General features: G+C 39.7%; 6 non-coding genes across 6 annotated transcripts; 3 read left to right on the top strand and 3 right to left on the bottom strand.

The window, feature by feature from the left end:
• The first annotated feature begins 4,181 nt into the window (after positions 1–4,181).
• Positions 4,182–4,254, top strand: TRNAV-CAC (transfer RNA valine (anticodon CAC)). The gene has a single exon. It is a non-coding gene; the product is annotated as a tRNA-Val (tRNA).
• Positions 4,255–4,555: 301 nt separating this feature from the next.
• On the top strand, positions 4,556–4,628 carry TRNAV-AAC (transfer RNA valine (anticodon AAC)). Its single transcript has one exon. It is a non-coding gene; the product is annotated as a tRNA-Val (tRNA).
• Positions 4,629–4,954: 326 nt separating this feature from the next.
• TRNAE-CUC (transfer RNA glutamic acid (anticodon CUC)) lies at positions 4,955–5,026 on the bottom strand. Its single transcript has one exon. It is a non-coding gene; the product is annotated as a tRNA-Glu (tRNA).
• Positions 5,027–5,196: 170 nt separating this feature from the next.
• On the bottom strand, positions 5,197–5,268 carry TRNAE-CUC (transfer RNA glutamic acid (anticodon CUC)). Its single transcript has one exon. It is a non-coding gene; the product is annotated as a tRNA-Glu (tRNA).
• A 188-nt stretch (positions 5,269–5,456) lies between these two features.
• On the bottom strand, positions 5,457–5,528 carry TRNAE-CUC (transfer RNA glutamic acid (anticodon CUC)). Its single transcript has one exon. It is a non-coding gene; the product is annotated as a tRNA-Glu (tRNA).
• A 9,363-nt stretch (positions 5,529–14,891) lies between these two features.
• TRNAV-CAC (transfer RNA valine (anticodon CAC)) lies at positions 14,892–14,964 on the top strand. Its single transcript has one exon. It is a non-coding gene; the product is annotated as a tRNA-Val (tRNA).
• The last annotated feature ends 10,372 nt before the right edge of the window (positions 14,965–25,336 follow it).

Below are 25,336 nucleotides of genomic sequence, written 5' to 3'. Positions count from 1 at the left end.
ATGCTCTGGAGAGTGTGTGTTTGTGTGTACTTGTGTATGTGTATGCTCTGGAGAGTGTGTGTTTGTGTGTACATGTATATGTGTATGCTCTGGAGAGTGTGTGTTTGTGTTTACTTGTGTATGTGTATGCTCTGGAGAGTGTGTGTTTGTGTGTGTATGTGTATGCTCTGGAGAGTGCGTGTTTGTGTGTACTTGTGTTTGTGTATGCTCTGGAGAGTGCGTGTTTGTGTGTACTTGTGTTTGTGTATGCTCTGGAGAGTGTGTGTTTGTGTGTACATGTATATGTGTATGCTCTGGAGAGTGTGTGTTTGTGTTTACTTGTGTATGTGTATGCTCTGGAGAAAAAATATATAAATAAATTAAAAACCAACAGTTAATTAATTAGTCAATATGGAGGAATTTATATATTTGTTTACTTATTAGTACTGCTTAGGTACAGTTTCACATATTGCAATTTATTTCATATTTTTTTGAAAATGATGAGCCCAACAGTGGATGATCCACTGCTGGGCTAATCATTTAAAAAAAATTGATTTAGTTGTTTTTTGGGGTGTTGGGGTGGAGAGCGAAATTGCATGGGTGGGGAGGGGGGGCCCAAGGAAATGTTTGCCCAGGGCCCAGTAAGTATTAAAGACGGCCCTGTATATAGCGTTGGTTGTTATTATACTGATGCAGATACCACTGACCCCATAACCAGCCCTCTGACTATACCCATGTGCCAGTGTCACTACTGTGTCATTATATAGTGCTGGGTGTTATTATACTGATGCAGATACCACTGATTCTATAACCAACCCTCCTCTGGCTATACCCATGTGCCAGTGTCACTACTTTGTCATTATATAGTGCTGGGTGTTATACGGATGCAGATACCACTGATCCTATAACCAGCCCTCCTCTGGCTATAGCCATGTGCTAGTGTCACTACTGTGTCATTATATAGCGCTGGGTGTTATTATACTGATGCAGATACCACTGACCATATAAGCAGCCATTGTCTGGCTATACGCATGTGCCAGTGTCACTACTGTGTCTTTGTATAGAGCTGGGTGTTATTATACAGATGCAGATACACATCCAGTATTTCTCTCAGACTTTAGTTATTCCATAACTTATCACCCAATATCGCTAGCAGTCTTTTGACAAACCACTAACTTTATTCACACTACATTTTTTTTTTATTCCTATTATTCAATCAAAACATATACTAAGGTTGTGGCGGACACTGCAAGGGCTAGTCACGGACACCAGTGTCCGTGTACGGACACCTTGCCTATCCCCAGTCCAGAATACTATGGATCAGTAAATCACACTATGAAATAAAAATAAATACAAATACTGTATATTACCATGTGATCACTCAGGCTCTGAAATCTGCAACAAGTTTACATTTGTCAAATAAAATATCAAAGACTACATTTTAATGAAATAATTAAACCTACACATTTTGTATTTCATAAAACGTATTGAGCTTTTATACAGAGAATTACTACATTTTCTAAAATAAAAAAATGTAAAGATGCAAAGGAAATTATATTGATCAAAACTACAATCAACCTGACATGCACACTAGGTTTGTTCTTTATCTCTTCTTTTGCATCGAGAGTTGCAATGATTGGGAAGTGTGCAAATTTAATGTACTTCTATTATTTAATCTAATTTGTTCTCTTAGTATATTTCATTAAAAATGCATACTTAAGTAGGCTCAGGAGCAGCAATGCACTACTGGGAACTAGCTGCTTATTGGTGGCTGCCCATAGATACCTCCTGTCATTGGCTCATCCAATGTGATCAGCTAGCTCCCAGTAGTAAATTGCTGTTCCTTCAATAAAGGATACCAAGAGATTAAAGCATATTTGATATTAGATGCACATTCGGAAGTTGTTTAAAATTGTATGTGCTACCCCAATCATGAAAGAAAGATATAGGGGTTCATGTCCCTTTAAAGGGCATTGTACTTTAAAATGTTCTTACCTTTAATGTGCTCGCAAATAGCTCAACTACCTTTATTTTGTTTTTTTAAATAGTTGTTTTGCCTGTTGAAGCTGACACCTATACTGAGATTTTTATTACTGCAGTAATTGATACAGAAAAGAGATGCAAATAAGATTAAAGTGATGGTTAATCCGAGTGTTTAAAAAAAATAAAAATGCTAGGATTTACCCCAGGGCCAACCTTAGCATTCGCGGGACCCTGGGCAAGATAAATTTGTGGGGGCCCTCAGCCCATTGCCCTTATTCCCCTCCCCTGTATGCCCTGCCCCTTGCATGGCCCACCAGTGTGCCAACATTTAGTGATACCTAAATAAAGAATAACACAAAATATTAGACCCCCTGGTACCATAAACACTACTCATAAACTAAATATAACATATACATTGCACCATCTCATAACTTCACTGCTGGTGGGTGCCCCTCTCACTCTGACCAAAGGGCAGACCTGGTTTACCATCACTAAAAATAATGTTGCGTTTCATTAAGCATTTAGTAAATAAAAGGTACGAAACTCACCCTGTCTATGCTGCAGCAATTTGCTAAAGTCAAAGCCCACGGCACAGTGCTCTTCTACCAATGAGGTAACATGTCCACCTCTAACACTGTCAGGTGACACGCACGGCTATTGGCGTAGAGGTGGAAACATCACCTCATTGAAGAAGAGCGCTGTGCCGTGGGCGGCAGGAGGCTCTGACTTTAGAGAGCTGCCGCAGCACAGATAGAATAAGTTTAGCACCCATTTTTTTAATAAATGATCAATGAAACTTAACATTATATTTAGTGATGGTAATCCTAGCATTTTTTAAATGCTTGGATTTGCCATTACTTTAAGACGAAGAAATTACACTCCTAGTGTGTATATGGTAGAGATAGTTATTAATAAGTAAATTTTTAGTTGTTATGGCAGAGATATGATAATTACATATTTGTGTTTCAATAGAGGGATAAGACAATGAGATATGTTCTCCCTGCAGGGTCATACCATTTGAATGAGTTGTGGTTTTAAGAGCAAAAGCAGCTTTTTGATATACAAAAATAAACCAAAGTAGCAATTTTATACTCAGCAGCTAGTATAAGATAATTGGTAACAACATTAAGGAGACAATAAACACCTTGCAATTACAAGATAGTTATGTTGTGTTGTGGAGATCACTTGCATTATTAAAAGCAACATGCAATCCCTCGTTAGAAAAGGCAGACCCCCCTTCTCCGGAATCAGGAGTTTCATGTTTCTCTTTGTGGGGGCAAAGATATTGGTTCTAAAAAAAACTTACCAAGCAATTAGAAAACCCTTACTATGACAAAAAAAATTACTTCAGCAAATGCTAAAAATCACACAATACCTCTGGCCCCTTGTCATTTCCCCCTAGATATTGAACAAATGAACAGTTCTAAGGAAATCTCTGAATGGCAGAAGGAAAAGCAAATGAATCAGGAGCTTTGGGGTTAAAATTTCTAAATACATTTTCCTTCACATTGAAGTGTATAAACAAAACAGTGTAGTAAATTATAAATATGTAATCAATATTCTTTTCTTCCTACTTTACTGTCCAACTCCCAAGTATCACATTCAAAATGTCAGGAGTGTTGTGTTATTTAATTACACTGTCTAAGGTTGTAATTAAGGTTCTGGTGAATGTTTGTATTATATGTTTTAAAGTCAAATACTTCTAGTAACTTAGTAAAGCGCTTTCAGTTGTTAAAATATACTGTAAAAATATTCATATCAAAACTGAAGCGTATTTCAATTTCAACTCGCTGGAAAGTGTATTTACTTTACTTGAGCTTTGCTGCCACCTAATGGACATCATCTGAATTTTCTCTTTTTGTATATGTCCAGAACGCCGACAATTTAATTTTCTCCATTGGCAGCCTTGGGGTTAAAATGTCTAAATAAATGTCATTATTTTAAAAAGAACATTGTATGTTTTTTCTATATGTTTCAATGTCCCTTTGTGATTAGTGACAGAAATAATGTTCATGCTAAAATTGTACTGTATCTAAAAAAAAAAGATTAATGTATAGGTATTTTTGAGAGCTGTTAAATGATGTATAATGGAATATTTGGAGATAAAATTATATCGTTTGACGTAAATTTTATCTAAGTAGATTTTATCTTCGTTCAATCGAATACTGTATGTATATTATTTATGTATATTAAAAGTGAAAAGTATTGAATAGAATATGGTTTCTGTAGTGTAGTGGTTATCACGTTCGCCTCACACGCGAAAGGTCCCCGGTTCGAAACCGGGCAGAAACACTTTTTTTTTCTTAAACGTACCATTGCTTTCCTTGCTTATGATTAGATCTGAAAATAAAGTTTTCTTCGTTACTTTATTTTTTCCTGTAGTAAAAATATATAGCATACATTAGCTTTTTGTTGTTACTGATTGTTCATAACAGTATTTATCCAATAGGACTTTACAAAACATATGCATGCTAAAATGTTTATTCAATGAACGCATAAAATCATAAATTATATATTTGAAACTATGAAAAAACATTCCAATATGAAAGAAAGCATTTCGTTTTTTAATACTTTAACATGAAGAAAAGTATCAGTTTCTGTAGTGTAGTGGTTATCACGTTCGCCTAACACGCGAAAGGTCCCCGGTTCGAAACCGGGCAGAAACATTTTTTTTTTTGTTGAAATAACTATACAGTATATTTTTCTCTACAATACGTTTTGAGTTGATTGTAATAGTTCATTGACCATACTTTAAAACATAAAAGAAATGTTGAGGGAATATAATAAGGCACATACTTATTGCTTAGAGATATTACATTTTTAGCACAATAAAATGCTCTTATAATAATGAGACATTAGTCTGTTTTAACACAATATTGTAGATTAAGATACTCAAAAAATGCATTTCAACCTTAAAAAAAAAAAAAAAAAAAAAAAAAAGAAAAGAAAATAAGAAAAAAATAAACTCCCAAAAAAAAGTAATGAAAAGTATTTCCCTGACCGGGAATCGAACCCGGGCCGCGGCGGTGAGAGCGCCGAATCCTAACCACTAGACCACCAGGGAAAGTTAATAGTGTTGTCTGTATTATTATTTTTCACTTTAATAAATAGTACTTGCGGTAATATAATCATTTATTAATAATAATGTGATATATAAATCGCTTTATAATGATGAGAAAATATGCAGTTTTATCAACATAAACATTCTAGATAGAAAGGACACTAAAAGTGAAATTCCCTGACCGGGAATCGAAACCGGGCCGCGGCGGTGAGAGCGCCGAATCCTAACCACTAGACCACCAGGGAACCTACAAGTCATACCTAGTGTTATATGAAAGTTGTCTCTTTAAACACAATTCATTTTATAAAATGATTAAACACGAAAATGTTGCATTTAATAAGTCTAACTACAAAAAAGTAAGTACAAATTTGTAGATAATATACATATAAGTTGCATTTGGTAAAGTGTGCCTAACAATATTTACAAAAAGATGTTCCCTGACCGGGAATCGAACCCGGGCCGCGGCGGTGAGAGCGCCGAATCCTAACCACTAGACCACCAGGGAAGCTGTTAAAAACTTTTGACAAAGTGATTTTCTGTTCACATGCACAATTCTACAGCCTTATGCTTTCATCATTCAGAAAAATCAGTAAAAAAAATGTAGATTATTGCTTTACCCAAACACTACTTTGGTTAGGCTTTTATTTTTGTTGCCTCTGGATACTATGTCTCTGCTACATTTAACTATATAAGAGATGGAAAGGTCCTTCCAGCTGGCTGCCAATGAGACATGCAAACATTTACAAATTACACGAGTGTTTGCCTATCTACTTGTAAAATGACTCATGTGGCCGAAATGCAGAGCTGGGGAACATTCACATATTTGGCAACTGTCTTAATGTTTGGCCACTTGTTCAGTGGTAAAATTGATACATGATTCTATTAAGCAATATAAAAATTAAAAAGCCTAGGACTGCACAAAATGTACACGTAGAATTTAGGAGATCGTCATATTGCTCCATCTTTCACTGAAAATGAGCTGCATTGTAACAGCAATTCACTATTCAGTATTTATTTTGATGACATTTTTTTTTTCAATAGTCCTAATTTTATAGCATTTTTGTCTGAATGATTTGGAAAGTGTAGTAAGTTATTAACATGTTTATCAATGACCTCAGTCAGTATTGCATTAAACACAAAAAAACTTGTAAGCTTGACTGTAGATATAAATAATATAGCTCACAATGCACTAATTTTGCTGAAAAATCCGCGCTATAGTGGACTGTATAGTGTCGGACTCGAATCTAGGGAACACAAAAAAACTTGTAAGCTTGACTGTAGATATAAATAATATAGCTCACAATGCACTAATTTTGCTGAAAAATCCGCGCTATAGTGGACTGTATAGTGTCGGACTCGAATCTAGGGATCTATCAAAATCGGCGGTAATTGGCAATTCCCGAAACCCCGCCCACACATCGCTAGTAAGCTAACACACACTATGCCTAACGTCCGCCCAGGCTACCTCCCACTTCTACTAAACTTCACCCAGGATAGTATACCTCCCCCCTCCTCCAAAATGCCACCCAGCTATGTTGGGACAGATGAGCCGTTACATATAAACACAATAAGTTTAGGTGATATATTTAAATATGCTGTTTAAATATTATAAACGCTGCCATATGCCACTTTATATAGTAAGTACGAAATACACGGCTAATAAATACCCTGCCTCGTATTGTGAGTTCAGTTTGCACTTAGTGATAGATTACTGAGTCCAGAAAGCTGATACATGACTAGATTCTACGTTACCCACTAATCAAATCTACCTATTTCATCAGTTTGCACCTCTATTATTTTGTAAAAGAAAACTGCCTTTATGCAACTCAAAATAATAGTTGCCTCTGATGGCTGGTTGAATGACCTATACCAAATAGTTTCTGACCTACAGACACATTATGGTTTCATATTTATCATCTATTGCCTCTTGAAAAATATGGGGAAAGAAACTTGGCTTGTAGATGTTCCATTTAAAATGAACTTAGGTACGAATAAAATGCTAAATGTAGCGATGAGCACTGGTGCTATTGATAAAACATAACCTTTATTCAACAACTTTAAAACACAGCAGCAACAAAGATGATGGTCAGTCACTCGATAACCCACTGACGCGTTTCAGCCTTAGCTGTAATTGTAGTTAGGACTCATTCATTTCAAAGTTTCCTTTATACATTACAAAAAAATACTAATTGGTTGAAAAAAAATAAGTGACGTCGGTCATCACCAAACCCTTTCCCTTGCTCTCATCAATCCTACACCCATTGATTAAAGGGATAGTCTACTCCATAATTATTATTGTTTTAAAAGATAGATAATCCCTTTATTACCCATTCCCCAGTTTTGCACAACCAGCATGGTTATATTATCATATGTTTTACCTTTGTGATTACCTTGTATCTAAACATCTTCTGACAGCCCCCTGATCACATGACTTTTTATTTATTATCTATTTAGCCAATTAGTGCAGTGTCATGCACAACTCCACGGGTCTGAGCACAACATTTTCTATATGGTCCACATGAACTAGCAGTCTCCTGTTGTGAAAAAACGAATAAAAAAGCATGTCATAAGAGGCTGTCTATAGTGGCTCAGAAACAGGCAGAAATTTAGAGGTTTAAATGTTATAAAGTATATTAATATAACAATGTTGGTTGTGCAAAGCTAGGGAACGGGTAGTAAAGGCGTTGAGAAGAATTGGGGGTCGATTTATGAAGCAGCTCCTTAACTTATCCACCACCTCATCCTGATCAGATACGATGGGGATGATTGACACCCCCTGCTAGCGTCTGATTGGCCGTGAATCGGCAGGGGGTGGCGTATGTCACAAGCATTTCACTAGAAATGCTTGTGCAATGTTAGATGCCAACAGCGTATGCTGTCGGCATTTAGCGATGTCAGGCTACAGCGGATCATGTTCGCCCGCATCATAATAAATCATCCCCTTGGTCTTTTGTGTCTAAAATATCTGCAGCACAGGTGCACTGCATGACATTTAGTAATTATAATTGATTTTGTTTTCAACAATAGAGAAATCAGGTATTCTAGTCTTCCAGAATCGTGCAATGCAGAGTCTGACTGCTGTGGAAATATTAACTATCAGTTTATTAGAGTGGGGCAGTGTAGTAGAGCAGTTTTAAACAACTCTGTTACTTCTGTTATCTAATTGCATTTTCAGGTTTATTTGTGTATATGTTCTTTTAAACCACTGCCTATTACAATGAGTTGAACTTCAGGTAATATTAGATCTCATTATGTTATCACTTTGTGTACACAGACTTGCTTCCTTATCTTAGTCTGGAATACTAAAGCTCAATACATCGCCACTGCAATACCCGACGGCTACAAGATCTGCCACAAAGACCGCAGCAACCGACCTGGAGGAGGCATTGCCATCATCCACAAACACACCATCTAAGTCACAATCAGCTCCGACGACAACTCACCAGACCTAGAATACCTACACTTCAAGATCCAGGTCAACCCCAACACCACCCTCTGCGGCACCCTCATCTACAGACCTCCCGGACCTCGTCCTGCCTTCTGTCCATCATTGACCACATCGCACCCCATGCCCTCACCTCAACGGACTACATCCTCCTCGGTGACCTCAACTTCCATCTTGACAACCCTAACGATCACAACACCTCCACCCTCCTGGAAAACCTCGGAACAATCGGACTGAAGCAACTCGTAAACTACCCAACCCACACAGCCGGCCACACCCTCGACCCGATCTTCTCCTCAGGCAACCACATCTAAGTCAACCACATCATCGAACTCCTCTGGACTGAGCACCACAGCATACACTTCTCCTTCAACAAACCCACCACCCACCTCCGACAGTACCACCCGACCTGCAGAAACTGGAACAACATCACCCAAGACCAACTACACAGCACCCTAAACAAATCCTCCCCACCTACCTCCACAGATGCCAACTCCTCCGCCCGCAACCTCCACCGCTGGATTACAGACTGCTCTAACACCCTCGCCCCCTCAAAAAAACATCTGGCCGCCAAACCACCAACAAAGCCAGCTGGTTCACCCCGGCCCTCCAGGACTCCAAACGCCACTGCAGACAACTGGAAAGAACCTGGAGATCCAGCAAAACCCTTCTGGATAAAGCTGCCTTTAAGAAAGCAATCACCACCAACCACCACCTCATAAAAACCACCAAAAAAACAGCCATCTAAGACAGAATCAACTCTAATGCAGCAAGGAGTTTTTCTCAGTCATCGAGGAATTCTGTAAACCCAACAGCAACACCACCAACATTTCACCCTCCCAGGACCTCTGCAATACCCTCGCAGCACACTTCCACCGCAAGATCCTCAACATCTATGACACGTTCACGCCTCATAACTCAACCTCCACCACCAACTCCCCTACACCAGACACCCCTCACCACACATGGACTATCTGGAGCCCCGTCACCACAGATGACACCCTCAGAATCATGAAATCCATCCACTCCGGTGCACCCTCGGACCCATGCCCCCATCACATATTCAACAAAGCAAGCAACACCATCGTCCCTGAATTCCGCCGTACTATCAACTGCTCCATCAAAACTGGCACCTTCCCGGATATCTGGAAGCACGCAGAACTGAAACCCCTGCTGAAGAGACCGTCAGCAGACCCCACGGACCTGAATAACTACCGCCCCATTTTTCTACTCCCCTTCCCGAACAAAGTCATAGAGAAGTCCATCAACTTGCAACGTATTGACCACATTGAGGCCAACCACACCATGGACCACTCCCAATCCGGTTTCAGAAGTAACCACAGCACTGAGACAGCCCTCCTCGCCGCCACAGATGACATCCGTGCCATGCTCGACTGAGGAGAAACTGCCACCCTCATCCTCCTAGACCTCTCAGCAGAAACCCTCTGCACCCGCCTACACAACGCCGGCATCCGCAGCAAAGCCCTGGAATGGATCACCTCCTTCCTCATGGGCAGGACCCAGAAAGTCAGACTCCCGCCTTTCTCCTCCACACCAGTCAACTGCGGTGTACTGCAAGGCTCTTCGCTGAGCCCCACCCTCTTCAACATCTACATGTCCCCTCATGCGGCCATCGCCCGAAGCCAAGACCTCAACATCGTCTCCTACGCTGATGACACCCAGTTAATCATCTCACTCACCCGAGATCCCACCACCGCCAAAAAGAACGTCCACGAAGGCCTGACAGCAGTCGCTGCCTGGATGAAGGACAACCGGCTCAAACTGAACACAGACAAACCTGAAGTCCTCCTCTTCAGACCCAATAAATCTGCATGGGACGACTCATGGTGGCCCACAGCCCTCAGTCACCCTCCAACCCCAACCGACCATGCACGAAATCTTGGCTTCATCCTGGACTCCTCACTTTCCATGGACCGACAAATCAATGCCATCACCTCAACATTCTCCACCTGCTAAAAAAAAATCTTCAAGTGGATCCCTACCGAAACCAAGAAAACAGTCACCAACGCCCTCGTCAGCAGCCGGTTAGACTACAGCAACGCACTCTACGTTGGCTCCACCATCAAACTCCAAAAGAGACTCCAATGTATCCAGAACGCCTCAGCCAGACTTATCCTTGACTTCCCTCTCCAATGCCACATCACGAACACCTAAGGAACCTTCACTGGCTTCCCATCAACAAGAGAATCACCTTCAAGCTCCTTACCCATGCGTTCAAGGCCCTACACAACATCGGACCCGAATACCTCAACCACCGCGTACATTTCTACACCTCCACCAGACATAAGTACCCAATAGAATACATACAGAGAACAATGGACAATTGTCATTTTGATACTTAACTATCCTGTCCCCCACTGTGAGTTTTATTTATTCTGCTGGTTGTGTTTACTTAGGCTATTCTAAAGACCAGAGTCCAGTATCAAAACTTTCAGAATAGGTTGGGAAACCACAGGCTAAATCAGCTATTTCAAAGGCCAAAATAGGGGTAAAGGAGCTACTTGTAAACCATTTAATACACCCCAGCAGGTAAAATGGATCATTGGGAACAATTTAAAATGGGAGAGTTTTTTTGGGTGAACTGTCCCTTTAAAAGGGACATTATACACTAGATTTTTCTTTGCATAAATGTTTTGTAAATTATCCGTTTATATAGCCCTTGTAGTTTTTTATGTATAGTTGTGCTTATTTTTAAATAACATTGTGCTGATTTTCAGACTCCTAACCAATCCCCAAAGTTTTAGAAATAGACTGTCTACCTACTCCAGCTTGCTCCTGTTTGTGTAAAGGGTCTTTTCATACGCGGGGGAGGGGGGGGGTTTGCTTTTTTTTTTGCTTTCCAGCCCATTTCAGTGGGTGCCCCAACCTAACCTTTTCAACAGTGCTAAACTGGGAGATTCTGAATAAGTTTTTAAAAGGTTTTATACTGGATTTTTAGATCAGTATCTGTACATATTATTCTTTATAGTGGTGTCTATTACATGCAGTTATATGAAAACTGGTGTATACTGTCCCTTTAAAGGACCAGTAAATAAATTTCACTCACTTGTAAGTCATCAGGGGGGAGTTTTAAATACTTCCATGTCTCTATTGTATTCTTGCAATATATGCAAGGGTTTTTGTATAATACGTGCTATTTTTTCATTATGGGGACTATACTGGGATACGAATACTAGTCTCTTCTCCTTTTCTTTACTTCTATTGCTAGATTTTGTTTTCGAATTTGCCATGTTTATCTAGAAGTGTATTTGGGTACCCCCTATCCAGAAATTTTTGTTTCATTTCCCTCAATCTTATTTGTTTTAAATTTTCATTACTGACTATCCAGTTCACTAGGGAGTCTAGTAATCTCCTTGGATGAAAATTTTCGTAAAGATCAAATGCCAATTGGTTTCCTTTTTTTATAAACCTTACTATCCAAGGAGGTTACAGACTCCTCACTGTATTGAATGGAAAACTCTAAACCCCTAACAGCTGAGTTAAGTTATTTTGCAAACTCTTACAGGGTTTCTGCGCTGCCCCACCATATCCCAAAGACATCATCGATGTACCATCACTTTATGAATTTTTAAATTTTCATAAATGACCTTCTCTTCTATTTCATTCATAAAAGGTTGGCATATGATAGGGCAATGTTAGTCCCCATGGCTGTCCCTTTAATTTGGACCTTCCAATCATCTTGGAACAAGAAGTGATTCCAATAAAGTATAAATCTCAATAGTTCTTCCACAAACTATACTTGTTCATCCGAGTATTTCTTGTTTACCATTAATACATTTTTAATTATATTTATTCCTGTCTCATGCTTTATGGCCGTGTACAGGCTCTGAATCTGTTGGTGCTCTACAAATACCTGATAATAATAATAATGTCCATTGTAAAAAAAACTGGAATTTGTCTGTCTGTCAATTCCTTTGCTTTATTCAAAAATCAACTGTATATTTCAAGTAAGAAGACATTTGTTCCACTTCAGATTGTAATATTTTATCTAAGAATATACAAATATTAGAAAAGACAGACTCAATACTGGACACAATTGGTCTTCCTGGGGGACTTGAGGCATTCTTGTGCAATTTTGGCGCAGTGAAAAATATTGGGTTTCTTGGATTTTTATTGGATAGGTACGTATTTAAATTCTTATCTATTAATTTTGCTTTATTTAAGATCCTCTCAATTTCTTTCTGTATGCTACCTATTGGACTTATTTTGAGTTTCCTATAAGTTTCCTTATGACCTAGCTGTCCTATCTCATTTATATAATAAGCCCTATCTAGGATCACAGTTGCACCTACCTTGTCCGCTCCTTTAATGATGATTAGACTAGACTTTATTTTTTACAAATTTAATTGCTTTACATTCACCTTCAGTTAAATTGCATTTATTTAATGTTGTCCTTTTATTTATTCTTTTTGTTGATGTTGATTTTTCTTTTCATTTGTTTATTTCATTACCCACTATTTCTGTTAACATACTCTTCTTCCATAGTGATAGTTTTTTAATAACCAGTTGTTAACGTAGTATCCTTATTCTCAATATAGACATTATGATTAAACCAAGTTAAATTTTATATTTCTAAAGAATCTTTGTTAGTCTTTTTTTAATAAAAAAAAAAATAGTGTTTATATGTGGGCAAAATGAAAGTCCTATTTCTAATAAATCACACTCATCCTTAGACAGTACACACCCCTTGCTGTGACGTCGAGCCAATCCTGAGTCATGTAGGTGGAGCACACGTTCCCACAATGTATGAGATTGATTACCAACGAGACACAGTGGATGGCATGGACGACGCCGTGCTGTACCCCCGACTTCAGAGGCCATTCGGGAGGTCTGAGACGTGTCAAAAGGGCTCAAGAGGTACATCCTTGAGAGGATATTCCTTTTTACTGAATGGACTTACCAGTATCTCGGTTTATGGTGAACTATTTTACAATACTCACCTTGTTGACACTTAAAGGGACAGTCTACACTAGAATTGTTATTGTTTTAAAAGATAATCCCTTTTTTACCCATTCCCCAGTTTTGCATAACCAACACAGTTATATTTATATATCTTTTACCTCTGTGATTATCTTGTATCTAAGCCTCTGCAAACTGCCCCTTTATTTCAGTTCTTTTGACAGACTTGCAGTTTAGCCAATCAGTGATAGCTCCCAGGTAACTTCACGTGCATGAGCACAGTGTTATCTATATGAAACACATGAACACCCTCTAGTGGTGAAAAACCTGTTAAAATGCATTCTTAAGAGGCAACCTTCAAGGTCTAAGAAATTAGCATATGAACCTCCTAGGTTAAGCTTTCAGCTAAGAATACCAAGAGAACAAAGCAAAATTGGTGCTAAAAGTAAATTGGAAAATTGTTTAATATTACATGCCCTATCTGAATCATGAAATTTTGTTTTGGACTAGACTGTCCCATTAACCCTCCTTCAATACTCTTAATACCGAAGGAACATTTTTGATATAAAAGTGGACACTTGGATTTCACTTTTTATATCCGTTATATATTTTTTGTGAACTGGTGGACTGAGATAGAATAAAAATATATATATATATATATATATATATATATATATATATATATATATATATATATATATATATATATATATATATATATATATATATATATATAAATAAAGAATTCCAACAATGTAGCAACATATCAGATATAGGACATATACAGTGTTATAATAATTTCAAAGCAATGTTAAATATATCAGTTTTACCCATAAAAACATTCAGAAATAATGGATTAATTGAAAACAAAAAATGTATAGTATCATAGTATAAAACATAATTTATCACATAAAATAAAACATAAAAAATTCAAATTCAATAAAAAGTCTTTGGTGATGTAAAGTCTCTGTAAATCTGAAGTGCGCTGGAAGTAAACAGAGAAAGCGTTCTTTGAACACAGTATAAAAGTACAGGAATAAGGTGTATATTACTTACACCATAAATGATCTTTCTCAGCTCCATATAAATAAAAGAAGGCGTATCCGATATAAATGGCTAATCCCTGGAATTGGCAGAATTGGGATGTCTTAGTGGTTCTAACATCGATCTCGCTGTAACGGCTTTTACTGGTCTTTTGTGGATCCTCCGTTCTGAGATTTCGACAGCCCACATGAAACACCCAATGCTTAAAGGCTACAGAAGCCCTCCATAGTAAAAACAGAGCAGCACGTTTTAACTTTTGTCAAGTCTTTGTCAGGCTCTGATGTCTGAGATTCATTCTCATGCTTATATCAGAAGTACATTGTATGTACTTCTGCTTGTGAATCCACCCTAAATTTTAACTAATGTACTATTTGGAGCAATACCACCTTAAAAGCTCAATATAAGCATGAGAATGAATCTCAGACATCACTAAACTACATTTGGTAAGACTACTTTAAGGTTTCTGTAGTGTAGTGGTTATCACGTTCGCCTCACACGCGAAAGGTCCCCGGTTCGAAACCGGGCAGAAACAATTTTTTTTTTTTTTTTCCCTACCCCTATTCCCCCTTTAGGAAAGCAAGACTGCCTTTCTTTTTAATTGTATGTATTCTATTTCTGACGGAAATGTTAGTACAGTTAATAGATGATACCAGCATTGGGCAGTTCAACCTTACAGTTACTGCCTTATGAAATAAAACCCATAAAAAGGCAGCCTTGCTTTCCTTTAGTGAATTTACATCTAAATTAAATAGACGTTATGTATTATGTTCACGTTCAGTAATGCTACTCTTTACACATGCATTAGAGGTTTTGATAATAAAATCTAAACAACTACATTCTATTAAAGGGACAGTCTAGAATATAATTTTTATTGCTTTAAAAGATACATAATCCTTTTATTACCCATTCTCCTGTTTTGCACAACCAACACAGTTATATTAATATACTTTTTACCTCTGTGATTACCTTGTATCTAAGAACCTTTTGGCAGCCCCTGATCACATGACTGTAACTATATAAAATCTATTGCGTTGCATTTAGTATTGTGTTGGACTAAATCTTAAATAACTTCCCGGGCGTTAGCACAGTGTTATCTATATGGCCAAGACATGAACAGTCTCTTGTTGTGAAAAACAATTTAAAAAGCATGTGATAAGAGGCAGCCCTCAAGGGCTTAGAAATTAGCATATGAGCCTACCTAGGTTTAGTTTAAAGGGACAGTAAACACCACTAAGATCTATATTTATTCCAAAAATACATAACCAATCAACCATTATTCACATACCCCCAATAATGAATAAGATCATCAGCCATAAATATCAGTAATGTAATCATCTAAATATAGGTCTCCAAAATGGCCCCCAAACTCCTCCTCCCTGTACCTTCTTCATCAACGTTTATTTATTTTTTTTTTTAATACCTCTTCTCGTTCATGAGGCTTTCATTTGTGTCATCACGCAGTGAAGATGAAATGTGAACACTACTCGCACAGCGATGCGCATGCGCACCGCAATGAGTTTCCCACATCTTCATTACCAGATGAGCAGAGGGAACGCTTTCACCCTGTGTACTTTTCTGCAATGTCCGTAAATACAAAGCACAGATTATCTGATGGTTCCGGATTTTTCATTCCCCTTAGACGTCGCGCATGCGCAAATTCGGCATCACGTGTGATTCGATATGATCACGTAAGCGCAACAGTCCATGCACGGAAAGATCAACTGATTTGAGAGTCGGCTACTAGAGGAGCATATGGAATTAAGGTAATAAAATATTTTCTTAGGCGCCGAGTTTGGGGGACATTTTTAACGGTCTGGATGAGCAGTTTGAACTCAGAATTCAACACAATACGATGGGAACTATTATACTTCAAAGATTGCAAACATATCATCAGCTTTACAACTTTTGATTAAGGTAATTATATAAGGAGTGGTTACTGTCCCTTCAACTAAGAATACCAAAAGAACAAAAGTAAAAGTAAAGTTGATTAAAATTACAAGTCCTAACTGAATAATGAAAGTTAAATGTTGAATAGACGGTCCCTTTGAAGAAGCCAAATGTTTACCACTGGCAAGGAACGCAAAAGGAATTCCCTGACCAGGAATCAAACCCAGGCCTCAGCAGTGAGAGCGCCGAATCCTGACCACTAGACCACCAGGGAACATGACTAAATGACAATTAAAAAAATCACTAGCTCATTCAAATTATATTGTCTAGGACAACATTATTTCACCAACCACATATCAAATGGAGTGGTCAAGTGAACCCCAACTCTATTAAAATAAAGGCCTCATGCCAGAGAGCAATGTTTGCACTTTGATATGCTTGATGGTACTTACTGAAAGACATTTAACTTAAAGTATTATAACTCATAAATTAATGTAATTAATGAAAATTAAACAAATCTAGTGTACATTGTCCCTTTTAAAATCATGCACAACAGCAAATAAATAACATGCATTTTTAACATATGTCACATAAAAAACAAATTATACTTACCTGATAATTTAATTTCCATCGAGGGGAGGAGACTCCACTGCTTCATTCATTACTTGTGGGAAAGATACCCCAGCCAAAGGCTTAAATACCACCCCCACTTCCCTCATCCCCCAGTCATTCTGCCGAGGGAACCAGGAACAGTAGGAGAAATATCATGGTAAAAAAAGGTGCCAGAAGATCATAAATTTAGGGCCGCCCCTCGATGGAAATGAAATGATCAGGTAAGCATTATTATGTTTTCCATCTAAAAGGGGAGGAGAGTCCATGGCTTCATTCATTACTTGTGGGAACATATACCCAAGCTCTAGAGGACACTGAATGAAACTGGGAGGGTAAAAGGCGAACCCTAATAGAGGGCACCACAGCCTGCAAAAAATGTCTCCCAAAAACAGCTTCCGCAGAAGCAAAAAACTTCAAATTTGTAAAACTTTGTAAAAGTGAGGAAGGAGGACCAGGTAGCCGCCTTACAAATTTGCTCCATAGAGGTCTCATTTTTGAAGGCCCAAGACAAAGCCACAGCTCTAATGGAATGAGTCTTGATTCTCTGAGGAGGCTTATGTCCCGCTGTCTCATAAGCCAAGCGAATCAAGCTCCTCAACCAAAAAGACAAAGTAGCAGCAGAGGCCCTTTGCCCCTTTCACTTCCCAGAATACACCACAAAAAGAGATGTAGACTGTCTGAAATTCTTTGTAGCCTGAAGATAGAACTTCAAGGCACGAACCACATCCAGGTTATGAAGTAACCTCTCCTTCGAAGAAGACGGGTTAGGACACAAAGAAGGAACAACTATTTCCTGATTAATGTTATGGTTGGACACCACCTTGGGGAGAAACCCCAACCCAGTGTGAAGTACAGCCTTATCCGCATGAAACACCAGATAAGGAGGATCACATTGCAAGGCAGCTAGTTCAGATACTCTGCGTGCCTATGCAATAGCCAACAGGAAGAGAACCTTCCAGGACAGAATCTTAATGTCTATGGAATGCATAGGTTCAAACGGAACCCTCTGCAAAACCTTAAGGACTAAGTTTAAGCTCCAAGGGGGAGCCGACTGTCTAAAGACAGGCCTGATCTAGACATAGCCTGAACAAAAGATTGAATTAAGGGAGCTCAGCGAGTCTCCTGTGCAACAAAACTGATAATGCCGAAATCTGTACCCTTAAGGAACTAGCAGCAAGACCCTTCTCCAAACCATCTTGGAGAAAGGACAGAATCCTGGATACCTTCACCTTGTGCCAAGGATATCCATGCCTCTCAGACAAGTCCCCCACACCTTATGGTAGATGCAACGAGTGACTGGCTTCCTTGCCTGAATTAGAGTATCAATCACACTCTCTGAAAATCCTCTCTTGGCTAAGACTAGGCATTCAATCTCCACGCAGTCAGCCCACTCCAGAATCCAAGACACATCTCTCATTGCAAGAGAGCTCCTCATACCCCCCTAATGGTTGATGTAAGCCACTGAGGAAATGTCGTCTGGAATCTGATGAAACTAACCGACTCCAGAGAAGGCCATGCCTTCAGAGCATTGTAAATCACTCGTAGTTCTAAGAAGTTGATAGGAAGGAGATTCCTCCCTGGACCACCTTCCTTGTGCCATCCTGGCACCCCAAACAGCTCCCCATCCTGTCAGACTGGCGTCCGTGGTCACAATCTCCCAGGACGGTCACAAGAAGTATGTCCCCATGGACAGTTGCTCCAGACGAATCCACTAAGAGGGAGTTCCGAGTCATAGCATCCATGGATATCAGATGTGATAGATCTGAATGATCTCCGTTCCACTGTCTCAACATGCACAACTTAAGAGGTCTGAGATGGAACGACATCTATGCTTGACACCATGAGACCTATCACATCCATACATTGAGCCACCAACGGACTTGTGGAGGACTGAAGGGCAAGACAGGTGGATGCAAGCTTCCTACGCCGCTGATCTGTGAGAAATATCTTCATGGACAGAGTCTATGTTGTACCCAGGAACTCCACCCTGTTGCTGGGAACCAGGGAACTCCTTCCTGCGTTGATCTGCCACCTGTGAGATTGAAGCAGAAGAGCCCTCGATTGATCCTCTACGAGGCCGAGCGATGGCGCTTGAACTAGGATGTCGTCCAGGTAAGGCGCCACCGCAAGCAGCGCCCCCAGAACCTTCGTGAAGACTCTCGGGCCGTTGCCAGACCAAAAGGAAGGGCCACAAACTGGAAGTATTGGTCCAGAAACGCAACTCTTAGGAACCTGAAGTGGTCCCTGTGAATTGGCACATGAAGGTAAGCGTCCTTCAAGTCTACAGTTGTCATGAACTATCCCTCTTGAACTAGGAAAAGAGGCTCCAGCCTGGGCAGATAGTTAAAAGAAAAACCTTTATTATTCCATGGTCCACAAGAAAAACTTGAACTAGGGGCAGAATATATCTGATCGTTTCCATTTTTAACGATGGAACACTCAGAAACTTGTTTAAACACTTTAGGGCCAGAATCGGGACCACAAACAGATTGGAATAGTAACCTAGACCCCTTTCTGCTAGGGATACTGGTACAATAACCCCAAGAGAGGCGAGATCTCTCACACACACACTCTAGAAAGGCCTCTTTCTTCTCCGGTCTTGAAGACAGGTTTGACAGGAGGAATCTGCCCTCGGGTGGATGGGAACCGAACCCTATCCTGTAACCCTGGGAGACCACTTCTAGAACCCAAGGATCCTGAACGTCCTGCAACCATGCCTCTGAGAATAGAGATAATCTGCCCCCTACGTGATCCGGAGACAGGTCGGGGGCCGCCCCTTCATGCCGATTTCGTCTCGGCGGGCTTCTTGCTCTGCTTAGACTTGTTCCAAGATTGATCCAGCTTCCAAGATCCCTTGGACTGCTCTGCGGCGGGTTTGCTGGCGCTGGGGCTTGTCCGCACGAAAGGGATCGAAAAGTAGATCCTTTAGGCTTAGCCTTCTTATCTTGCGGTAGGAAAGATCCCTTGCCTCCCGTAACTGTGGATATAATCAAAATCCAATCCTGGACCAAACAGGATCTTTCCTTGAAAAGGCAGGGACAACAGCCTCGCCTTAGAGGTCATGCCCGCAGACCAAGATTTTAGCCACAGAGTCCTGCGCGCTAAAACGGAAAAACCTGACACCTTAGCATTCAGGCAAATAATTTGCATATTGGCATTACAGATGAAAGAATTGGCATCTTTAGCGCCTTAATCTTCTCCTGTATCTCGTCGATGGATGCTTCCCCCTCGACCATTTCACACAGGGATTCACACGAATATATCGCTGCTCCACAATGGCCGCTGCTGGCTGAAAAACAAACCCTGTGTGCTGAAACATCTTTCTCAACATGTTTTCCAGCTTTTCATCCATAGGCTCTTTAAACGTCAAACTATCCTTGAGGGGAATAGTCGTCTGCTTTGCGAGCGTAGAGATAGCCCCATCCACCTTAGGGATGGTCCCCCACAGCTCAAGCTGAGAGTCGGGAACAGGGAACAGTTTTTTAAAAGAAGGGGAAAAGGAAGAACCTTATCGCTCCCATTCGTTCTTAATAATATTAGCCATCTTAATGGGAACCGGGAAAGACTGAGGTACTACCCTATCCTCGTATACCTTGTCAAGCTTAGGAATTGTAGGTTCCTCTGGGATTTTAGGTTCCAGAACCTCCAAAGTAGCAAGCACCTGCCATAGCAGAAAGCGCAAGTTTTCCAACCTAAACTTATAACCAGGCTCCTCCGCCGCCGGAGTTTAGATGACACACCAGAAAGGGCCTACTCCGAAGAGTCGGAGTGGGCCTTGTCATCGTAGAGAGCCTCTAGATCTTCCATCAGCAAGGACAAACCCTGGTACGGGCCGCTATGATGAACCCTACGCTTGCGCTTAGAAGAATGTGGTAAGGCATGGATCACTTTCGAAACCGCCGATCCCAGTTGGTCCGCAAAGTCTGACGGCCAACTAATCTCTCCCGAAGGAGTAACGGTTGGACCCTGGGGCGCTGCATGTGCAATCGGAGATGAATGTAGAGAACGCACCTCCCAGGACAAAGAACCCTCAGAGGTGGACGGCTCAGTAGTACTAGACATCCGTTTACATTTAGATGTTGTAAGATTATCAAGGCATGTGGAACATAGTTGGGCAGGCTGATCTACCAGAACCTCCTCACAATAAACACAGGAATGAGACTTTATTAAGGAAGGAGTCTCCTCCATCGCTTGCTTGTTAGGTTAGACTAACTTTATTTATTAAAAAGGCACCTTTATACCACCAATGGCCGGGGCACTCACCACCTCCTAGAACCCAGACCACAGAAACCGCTACGTCTCCTGCGCCACAGTTCAACAGGAAAGATAGGTAGTCACACCCAGTCACATGGAATGCCTGGCAGGACTGCCCCTGCACTAGGAAAAAACACGCCAAAAAATGGCTTTGCAAATTTTCCACAAGTCCTAAAAGTTCCACACGTTGACAGAGCCTCATCTCGCACATAACGCAGCAATGGCACGATAAACGATATCATGTATAAACCCCCTTGTTCAATAATCCCCCTTCCAGGAATATTAACCCTTGATTCTGTAAAGATAAAAAGGCACCACACTGTGACCCTGTCTTCTATGTTATTATCATTAATAAAAAATGAAACAATCACACCAGAATCTACGCCGTTGAACAGGAACACGGCCCTTCAAGTGTGACAGGTTAGTAGTCTCGCTCCTGACATGGACTTGAGTGAAGAAAACAGGCAGCGAAACTCGTCAACGCGATTGCTTATGGAGCTGTTGATATGAGTCGGGATGGTTTTGCAGAAAGACTTTCCCTGCATTTCCGGACTCTAACTTTCGCCCAGGCTCTCACCGAGAGGCTGACAGGACTACTTAAAACTCCAGTCCCAATGCAAAGAGTACTACCCTCCATAAGAGACTACTCAAACTCCGGCACTCTTCTGCCTTTCATCACAGGAGGATGGCAAAGAATGACTGGGGGATGAGGGAAGTGGGGGAGGTATTTAAGCCTTATGCTGGGGTGTCTTTGCCGCCTCCTGGTGGCCAGGTTCTTAATTCCCACAAGTAATGAAGCAGTGGACTCTCCTCCCCTTTAGATGGAGATACTGACTTGTAATTTTTCACAACTCAGGTAGCTATATTGTCTTGAATTGCTTTTCAAGAAACACACATCTGTTTTGCTACAAAAGTGCTGTATCTGCTTGCTTAAAGGGATAGGAAAGTCAAAATTAAAACTTGCATGATTCAGATAGAGCATGTCATTTTAAGACTTAAATTTACTTCTATTTTCAAATGTGCTTCGTTCTCTTAGTATCCCTTGTTAAAAAATTAATACGCACATATCATACACTAGTGGGAGCTGCTGCTAATTGGTGCCTGCATAATTTGTCTCTTGTGATTGGTTAAATAGATAAGGCTTCCTGTCAGTAGTGCAATGCTGTCCCTTCAGCAATGGATAACAAGAGAACGAAGAAAATTTGATGATAGAATTGGAAAGTTGTTTAAAATTGTATGTTCTATCTAAATCATAAAAGAAAGTTTTGGGGTTTACTATCCCTTTAAAAACTCCATTGTATGCAGTAGGCCAGAACCAAGATAGGCGTAGACAGAAACAAAAAAAAGTATCTATGTCACGGATCTTTCATCTAAATTAAACACCCAGCAATAATTGCATATTGCTATGGCATAAAAGAAAATTCAAATAAATACTAATTATATATACACACACATACATATATTCTGTATATACACACTACAGTATGTATCCATACATATCAATTATGGGTTGGTGCATATGCTTTTTAATAAATTCTTGTATGGCATGACCTACATTGTCAAAAAATGTTGTACTCACATAGTGAATCCTGCACTACTTATACTGAAGAATATATGCTCTGTGGTTGATAGCAATACACATCCCTCAGCTGTATTGACTGATACTAACAATGACCTAGTTTGCTCACCCACCAAAAGTCCCAGAAGCATACAATTTTAATTTTGCTTATTCCTGGGGCGACAATAACTAGTACAGAGGGTAGCCCATGGATCCATGACATAATATATAACATTTACAGACACTAAGGGTAACTGCTTTATCATATAATCAAGAGTTTTAGATCAGCTTTGTGCTAAGTGCCAAAAAGCAAACACTACATTGGGGTAAATTAATTAAGCTATGTGGCTATGTGGAGCAAGTGTTGTACATAAGTGAGATTGCTGACACATTTTTCACTTCCGCCACCTCAAAGGGGGCAAAATCAATCACTGCAACACTCGCTCGTTAGGGGTGATGGATATACCCTCTTCTAGTGCAATTGGTGCACTGGAGCAGGGGAGGCCAATGTTAAATTTTGCCGTGTGATTGCAGGTGGACAGGTTCACTACTTGCTAACCTGTCTGTCTGCAGGAATAGTAAATCGAGTCCATTATTTACTTTCATCTTTTCCTTAAAAAAAAAAAAAAAAAAAAAAAAAAGGTAGTAAAAACTACTTAAAAACCAAGTTTAAATTTAACCCCCTGCACCAATCGGATGTACCGCAAAACATAGATCTATGTCCGACCTTTAGCCCACTGCTACAAAAAAATAAAATACAACAAACTGGGTACTGGTAGACAGCTGCCATTACCTAAAATGTCTGCTACTGGTTAGAGGGGGGAGGGTTAGAGTTCCGTTTGGGATTTTTTTTTTTTACTTTTTGCTGTTTACAGTTGTGAAATATGTTGGATGTACAAGAATGTCTCCTTAAAAAGGATACAAAACATATATGATTCAGATAGAGCATGCAATTTTTAGCAACTTTCTAATTTACTCCTATTATCAAGTTCTCTTTGTTCTCATGCTATCTTTATTTGAAAAGCAGAAATCTTAGCTTAGGAGCCAGACCATTTTGGTTCAGTACCCTGGGTAGTGCTTGCTGAATGGTGGCTACATTAAGACACCAATCAGCAAACGCATTCTTGTACATCCAACATATTTCACAATCGTAAACATAGCAAAAAATTTGGGTTTAGTATTCCTTTAATAAAACAATATTAACCCATTAACGACACGTCGTACCGGGTACGTCTTAAACAAACTGGTCTTTAAAGACCAACGACGTACCCTGTACGACGTTAGGGGTCTCAAGCGGCTGGAAGTGATCATGATCACTTCCAGTCGCTTTCAAGGTATTGCCGTGATGCCTCGATATTAAGGCATCACTGCAATATCTTTTTAGGCACACAGATGCAGAGAGAGCCATTCTGTCGCCCTCTCTGCATCGGCCATCGATAGTGCCAATCGTTGGTGGGTGGGAGCCCCATTGCTGTGGAACTTACTTCCGGCCAGCTGTAGTAAATGCCGGGGGGGGGGGCGTGCGCGCCCACGATCTAGGGGCATCAAAAAAATCAAAGTGGTCACTGTCAGGATCCCTGACAGTGTTCCAATGTAACGATCGCTAATTTTGAAAAAAAAAAAAATGGTTTGGAAATGTATTGCCCTATAACTTGCAAAAAAAGCAAAGATGTAAACATTTGGTATTTCTAAACTCAGGACAAAATTTAGAAACTATTTAGCATGGGTGTTTTTTGGTGGTTGTAGATGTGCAACAGATTTTGGGGGTCAAAGTTAGAAAAAGTGTGTTTTTTTTTCCCATTTTGTCATCATATTTTACAATTTTTTTATGGTAAATTATAAGATATGATGAAAATAATGGTAACTTTAGAAAGTCCATTTAATGGCGAGAAAAACGGTATATAATAATATGTGTGGGTACAGTAAATGAGTAAGAGGAAAATTACAGCTAAACACAAACACCACAGAAATGTAAAAATAGCCCTGGTCCTTAAAGGGACATTATACACTCATTTTTTCTTTGCATAAATGTTTTGTAGATGATCTATTTATATAGTCCATAAAGGTTTTTTTTTTAAAAAAATGTATAGTTTTGCTTATTTTTTTTAATAACTTTGCTCTGATTTTCAGACTCCTAACCAAGCCCCAAAGTTTTATGTGAATACTGTCAGCTACCTTCTCCAGCTTGCTGCTGCTTGTGTAAATGGTCTTTTCATATGCAAATGAAGGGGGAGGGGGGAGTGTCTTATTTCCCACTTGCAGTGGGCTTTCCAGCTACCTTTTCAACGGAGCTAAACTGAGAGCTTCTAAGTAAGTTTTTAAACAGTTTTATACTGGATTTTTATATCAGTATCTGTGCATCTTATTCTTTATAGTATTGTCTATTACATGCAGTTATATGAAAATGAGTGTATACTGTCTCTTTAAGGGCAAGAAATTGAAAAATGGCCTTGTCCTTAAAGGGACAGTATACACTCATTTTCATTTAACTGCATGTAATATACACTACTATAAAGAATAAGATGCACAGATAATGATATAAAAATCCAGTATAAAACTGTTTAAAAACGTACTTCGAAGCTCTCAGTTTAAC

The sequence above is a fragment of the Bombina bombina genome, chromosome 6, assembly GCF_027579735.1.
Source record: "Bombina bombina isolate aBomBom1 chromosome 6, aBomBom1.pri, whole genome shotgun sequence".
Taxonomy (NCBI): Eukaryota; Metazoa; Chordata; class Amphibia; order Anura; family Bombinatoridae; genus Bombina; species Bombina bombina.
The sequence above is the reverse complement of the archived record's forward strand: the minus strand, read 5'-3'. Positions and strand labels throughout refer to the sequence as shown.